Consider the following 7,736-nt stretch of genomic DNA (forward strand, 5'->3'; position numbering starts at 1 on the left):
GCTAGGAAACTCAACTCTTGACTAAGGGAACTAGTAGAATATTGATAGGGTCCTCACAGTAAAAGGACTGAACTGTTCAAAATGGAGATTTTTTTTTTTATTTATTTTTTTTATACAGGTATATCCCATTAAGTCCGAAGACTCTTTTGCAAGGGAGACCTGTTCCCATTTACACACACATTCATACACCGATAGCAGGCTAACTATCGACATGCACACAAGGAAAGGTGAGTGAAGTGTCTTGCCCAAGGACACAACAACTATGACACAGGTGGCAGGGCGGGGATCGAACCTCCAACCCTTTGATCATCGGCCAACCCGCTCTACCAACTGAGCCACAGTCGCCCCGGACTAATTAAACCAAGCAGAGACATGAGAAGTGAGGAGGGAACCCACAGTCCCCTTACTGCATATATTTATTAAATATATTCAAATAGAAAGCGGAACATTGTACTTATAGGGAAAATAGGGGTGACCCCTCCTGCACTGCATTTAGGCATTCAGTCCAGTTGGTGTAAATTACAAAACTAAGTAATTAGCTTGATTAACGCAATGGCCAATCACTGTTAAATAAACAAATAAATGCAATTATTTGATTAAAGTGTTGACAAGGTTCACAGCAGCCTGATTCCCTCAACACCAGTTCAATTTATGTGGTTAACAGTGTACGGAACAAACCAGAAAACACTTCATTAGGGACATAAAATATAAAAAAATTGAATAAGAAGAGAGTACCACTCATTCATGCATGCACACAGTTATGCGCTTATGCACACGCCATAGTTTTTTTTCGTCAGGATTGGGGCAATCATTTCAGGATGTTGTGTCCCTGTATGTCCATCTTATTTCATCTGGGCAGCTCTTTCTGCAGATCTGTTGTTGTAGCACTTGTTCTTCTGCTCCTATACAAAGTCATACCATTTTATCTGATTTCACTGAGCTCACTGCTTGGTGGTGACGTTATCACTTATTGGCCCCAATACTGTGCCCTTTGTTTGAAGTAAATCAGCGTTCCCCTTCGGTTGGTGGAAGACAAAACCCTGCTTTTGAATTCTGTTTGTGCTTTCAGGGAGTATTTATACATTCTTCATTTTCCTGCCCAGATCTAAAAGGGAAAAGGCGTATCAATTCTGCACATAACCAACAATTACTGTATATGTAAAGCTCTTCAGACTCCTTTGGTCTCCATGACAACAGGGACGTTTTTTTTTTTTGTTCCTTGATATATTTTTCTGATGGAGTGGGAGCCGCATCCATGTGACTGACAGAATGTGGTGCTATTTAAAACTGCTCAGTGAATATCGTGTTGTGCGTCTATTATTGAAGATTACAAAACAGGTTTGATGTATAGGACAGACAATTCATAATTCTGGAGGCACGTAATGGAAAGCCTAATTTTCTCGGCTACACCCACAAAGTACCCGGCAGTGTTTGCCTTAAACACGCCAAAGAAACAACAATTTAGCATTCCACCCTGTTGCCAACCACATAGTTATACTGTAGTTACTGAGTCAATATGAGAAAAATCAATAATGCCGTGCTATAACCATGCACATCAACAGATCTCAACAGATTTCCAAATAAGCCCCTGACATAACCCACCCAGAAAACCGACTTTCGCTTCTTGGAAGAATGTGTCTGATCTTTAATATTGCACTGCTTTCTGTTACTGTAAAAGTCTCGAAGATGTCAAGGGAAAGTGACTTGTTTGCTTTCCACTGGCATTCAACTTCTCTTTCAAGTTTCATAAATTACCAGGAGGAAGGTCGTTAGATGTCTTGCATGCTGACTTTCAATGGGAAAATAGAGTCAAGAGTTCAGAGTTGAGATGCCAGATCAGAAAAGAAGCCCAGTGTTTGGGATCATCAGCAATAGATAACAGAGCCTTGAAACAATATATTTACAGTCATTAAATGTATCCACCACATTTGAAATGAGCGTCTAGTCTCAGGTATAACCTAAGGAATCTGTCTTTAAATTAAGTTTTTTTAAATTGACATGATAAAATCAATTGATAAACATTTTTAAATCACCAAAGACTACAAGGCTGTGTGCAACAAGAGACAAAGGCTCAGACTATTTATTAATTTATTCATGATTAGTTGGCCTGCATACAAAGAAGTGAACAGTGATTACACATTATAAAGACTCGAAAGACACTAATGAATAATAACGATAGGCCTTTTCCTCAGCAGCTCAGGGAAGGTGAAAATGTGAGAAAGCTGCAGGGGATGCATTGCTAAGGATATGGGATCTGCTAGAGCTGTTAACATCTAAATGAGACGACTCAGAGTGTCTGTGTCGGTCTGTCCTTTACATTTCTCCCCAACCATCGAATCTACTTTACACTTGGCAGGGGATTTGTTGAGGGCCAAAGGGAGTAAAGTACCAAGTGTGAAGTGGTTTGGATCAGTGGTTCTGGAGAATACTTGGAAAAACCAAGTCAAGCTAGCAGGAACTTGGTGCGCGTCTATCTATGCTGTTACGGTACCGTAACGGGAGCAGCCTAAACGGAGAGTGTGCCACTACCATAACAGTGTGAAAAGACGTGCATCAAAATCCAAGCTGTGGTAAAAGTTAAGTTTAGTGCTAATATGCTTATATAAGGCATATTCGCCAGCTTAGTTTAATGGTTTAGCATGCTAACATTGGCCTATTAGACCTAAACAAAAAGTATATCACCAATGTTGTTGCAGTTTCCCAAGAGGAGTTATTTCTGAAATCAATGCCATAATTGAAATATTGTATTAACATTCAAATTCATATTCGGTGACAAACCAACATCAAGTAGCATCCAGTAATAAGTCTGTAATGTAGCCTAAGGACATTCATGAGATCTCTTCATTAGAACAGGCCAAATGGTCATTGTAGCGTATTGAAAACTCCAGCTGCTTGAACAAAGCCTGGGGGTCATGCAGCTGGCTTCCACTTCGCCTTTATAATTAGTTGTCTAAAGCAAAATTACAGTTATTAGTACGTTGCACATGGCAACCATTAATCAACTGAGCAACTGCATATTGACCATTGAGGAAGATCTTTGCTTGAGTTAAACTCATACAAAAATATATTTTTTTAAATCAATTCAAAAAGTGCAACCATACCTCTGACAGAAAGTGGGTCTAAACACACCTCAGATTTACCATCAGCATTGGATAATAAAAAGGCTTCGCTCTCCATCCTGATTAAGGTTAATTTTAGGTGAGTATTCACTGACTGGAGTCTGGAGTTAGAAATGACCCATAACTGTCTCAATCTCAACTTTAATGTGTGCAGGAAATTCACAATGTTCCAAACAAACCATTACGTTTAGACACAGCCAGTGAAACGCCATTTGGAAGAGTTTATAATGTCATAGCCTGTCATCATTAGCGAGCACATGACTAAGATACAAAAGTCTTAGTGATGGAAACAAAGACATCAGTGCCACACTGTTTCAAAGCAAACAGTGCCATGCTCATTGTACAATTTGAGCTTTCTTAAAGGTTTGATTTCCAATTTTAATGAATTTTCTAAATGAAAAACGTATTTATTGCCTTTCCTCTATCTAACATTATGAAGGTTTTGTGTTGCTGGGTTTTCAACCTAGTAAACCAGGAAATACTGATATAGAACCAATGTATGTGTCTTGTTTGCTGAAATAGTATATATTATCAGTGTTGGGATATCAGATACACAACCATAACTCACCCACATTTGTAATAATAACAGTGTGCAGAGCCAATTATTCCCTCATGTTGTAGTTTATGTATTTTGGCCTGTAAAAAAAACACAGATCCGTGTTTTTAATCAACTTGAGAAAACAAGGTCTCCTAGTTTGCATGCAGTAGAACTATTTTCTTATCCAGATGATCATGAAAGTAAAGGACTGAGCCTCTTTCATGTCCTCACAGCCAAAATAGACTGATAACCTAATAATAACCTAAGACTGACTTTAAAATCAAGTCATTCAAAGCAAAAAATTTTTTTAAGATTACAAATTTTAAAAACTGTCAGCAAACGTGTTAGTTTATTTAAATGGTGCACTGTGCAAGTCCTGTTTCAAATGTCCTCAAACTATTGCTACGTAACACACACTGTAAGTTAGGACGTTTCGTGACAATGGCAACATTCGCAGGTTGCCATTGTCACGTTCTTGTTTGAAGTCCACGGCAATGCCATAGGAAAGAATAAAGATTGCTGTGCAATTTGAAATGCTGGTGCAATTCTTCTTTGTCGGAAATACAGAAGAACAGAAACAAATTGATCTGTTTACAACTAGTCGTTATTTTGATGAAGAAGTCAAGTCAATAATGGAAATTTGTCCATCATGAGGAACCTTCATGCCAAGCGCACATGGATTACCACATAACAACAGGTCACATTAAAACAGTTGGTTTCCTTGCAGAGGTGTTGCAATATGTCACCTGCAATTGTTCATCTAACAGCTCACTGTGGCTGCTCCTTCTTCCACTGCCATCTGCAATATTAAAAACCGATCTGCCATAAAGAAAAAGCTGAAAAAAAACATTTGGTCTGGGCTAACCTCAATGACAAATATTTTGCGTCAGAATAACAGCCATCCTGTGTTTCTCCCCCTGAATGCTGTTAGGAAGTAGCAACAGTACGACATTTTTTGCAATAGCAGCAACTTAATACATCTCTGCTGCGGAAAAAATGCAGAACATAAAGAGTATCAAAAAACAGGTTGATTGAATTTAAAATGTGAAGGATTAGAACTTTAAGAAGTATGGCTTTCCCAGTGAATTACTGGATAGTTTTAGGAATTTCAGGCCGTTCCCAAGTAATTCGAAAATTGGTCTGTTTTGTAGGCATGCAACCAGTAAAGGAGCGGTCACATGCACTGTAGATATTGCTTTGCTTAAAGGGACAGTTCAGTATTGTTGTGGTGGGGTTGTATGGGGTACTTATGCATAGTTACACTGTTACCTTATGGAGATGGCAGTCAGCACAGCCACTATAAAGGTGTGAACACACTGCACTCGACGCCGGCGGCGGTTGACGCGAGAAACGCCAGTGACTCGCCGCTTGATCATATTGGGTCAAATTTGCCTGACACCGTGTCTGAGATCAGACCTGGCACAACTGCACTGTGTGCCTGACGGACAACGGTATACATCAACAACAACATGGTCCAGCTGAGCAAAAAGGCAGACAATAAGTCAGCAACATACTAAACACATAAACAGCAGCATTGCGTGCTAAGCGGCAAAAAATAAAGGCATTAGCCTAAATTAAAGTGAAAGTGTGCCGAATCTGGCGGAGGACAACACCGGTGCTTCACTGTACTATATTGGAATTCCACACGAACACTGCCATCAAGTTTAGGTTCACATTATCCTCCGGAAAAGCACACAGCTGTGCAAGTTTCACTATGCTAACCGGCGCTACCTTGGCTAAAGTACAACCAACAGTTAAACATATGCTAAAGACACATATTCACAGAATGTATCAGGAAGCCCAATGTCCTCACTCTCCCCACGCCTACCTCGTCTTGCAGACCACAGGGCAATATCAACACTGATTGGCCATCTGCTTTCGCCGCACAGCGTGAGAAGCCGGACGCTTGACGCCGATTCGTGCGTCTACGTGCCGTCCATAAGGTAACTATGCAGAAATACCTCATACAACCCCACTTCAAAAATACTGAACTACCCCTAAGCCAAAAATGTGTGAGTGATGATTAGAGTTTATGTTTACAAATTAATGAAATGTTACATTCACTTATACTGCTCTGAGCTCTGTTTTGTGTAGCATAATATCCAAGCTGTTTATTTACAGTAAGTTTTCATTTGTATATCTTTGTGTAACAGTTACACACAATATAACTGACGAATAAACATTTTCTCTCATTCTGTTTTAATGTACTACTAATGTTGCTCGGGCTGACAACATTGGAAACATGCGTAACTGACAACAAATACAGTACAAACAATGTATTAATAAAACCACATGCAAGCTCACGCTCTTGTGCGCTAAAGTCTCTCCAACTGAGACTTCTGATGCGAGATTTGTCATCCTCCTCTCTCCCACACTGGTGAAAGGGCCTCGTGACGACATGTGTCATCCATTACAGTGTTTCATCAAGCTGCTTTTCTCTTTCTCTGAAAACCTGCAATTATATCAGCATGCTTTGAGAAACCAATCTGCTCTGCCAGCCACACATTCAAGTAAATCAAAAGCTTTTAAACAGACAGCTTTTTAACAGGAACATTTGACCAGCTGGAGGTCCATGCCCTGTACTGTGATACTGGCACTGACAGCTTCAGAACAAAAAGACACTTTCAACATCATGAAAGTCTGTATGTGTTTAATAGTTACCTCACTCAATATATCTTTCTTAATTTACTGTTGGTAATTTAGGAATTTGCAGCAGAAGATTCGTGGATGTATCCAATATATTTGCAAGAAAGAAGAAATAAATTGTGAAGATATATGTTGGTGGAAAAAGGGACCAAAGTTTAAAAAGTGATTGCACAATTCATTTTTATATAAAAAAAAAAACAATAAGCAGTGCCCGTTCTCACATGGTAGTGATATTCTGTCAGAACTCCTAATTCATCAATATTAAGGACACATTTCCCACAAACCATGCCCAATCTTTTCCAGCTCTCTGGCATTTCTCCACATACATTTGTTTTTTTAACATAAAAAAAAGAAAGGGCGAGATCTCATAACTGAGAACCGATCATTTTTTTTCCCAGCAGCCTTTTGCTCATCTCGCCATCTGCAACTGTGAGAAAACATTAGCTGCTTCTGTGCTGGAATATCATGCAGTCCTCACTCCTACTCTTTCTCCTCCTTCTTCTTCATCCTTTTTGGTGCTATAAACATACCAGCAGACTTCCTGTGAAATCTTAACCCGGTAACACATGCAGAATGACTAGTCTTAGCTGCCAGTCGTCTTGGCGATGAGCTCTTTGTTTATGGTAATTATCTTAATGGTGGTAAAGAAGTGTTAATGTGAAAATGCCACACACGGGACCTTAAATATTGAAAAACACCTCATGTAATGACATTGACCACAGAATGTCTTATAAAAAAGGTCATCACTATATAAAGGCAGCAGTGTCCTGCAGTGGGGGCAAACTCGACCAAAAGTAATGCACAGATTAATCTAAACTGACATGTGCAGATGTGTGTATGTTCAATCACAGCTGCAAGAAATTCAATGTTGTGTTTCGGTCCAGTTGTTTTTTTTATAGAAGGATTTCAGTAATGCAGCTATGACTGTGCAAACTGCAGAGGCTAATGCCACAACATGCCCTTTTCTTAACAACTCAAGACATAATAGCGGTGTGATGCAATCAATCAAATAAATCTTGTTCTCTTAAAGAAACAGCGTAATAAAACTCTCAAAGACAAGGCATTATCTCCAGCAATATATTTTTTTTTAAATGTACAACTTAAATCACACTGCAACAATATATCCATGTTATATTATTTAACTATTACTCACAAATGTATGCATCAATCACTTTCAAGTTGATGCTGGTAAAGCTAGGAATAATTCAAACTACTTCATGTCTTTAAGCCTGTTGGAAACCTGTTGGATGGCCTGTGCATTTCCCTTCAAAAATCGGAACAGTTTTATCTGAATCTATGATAAAACATCAGAACCTATTTATTGATTACATTTTGTATAATTAAAAGGTGACATAAGCAATTTATTAATGTGTTAATATAAGTGTTAAATCACTCTTTATTCATGCAGTGATCACTTATATAGTGTGCGCGTT

This window comes from Ammodytes marinus (assembly GCF_949987685.1).
Source record: "Ammodytes marinus genome assembly, chromosome: 9".
Classification (NCBI taxonomy): Eukaryota; Metazoa; Chordata; class Actinopteri; order Uranoscopiformes; family Ammodytidae; genus Ammodytes; species Ammodytes marinus.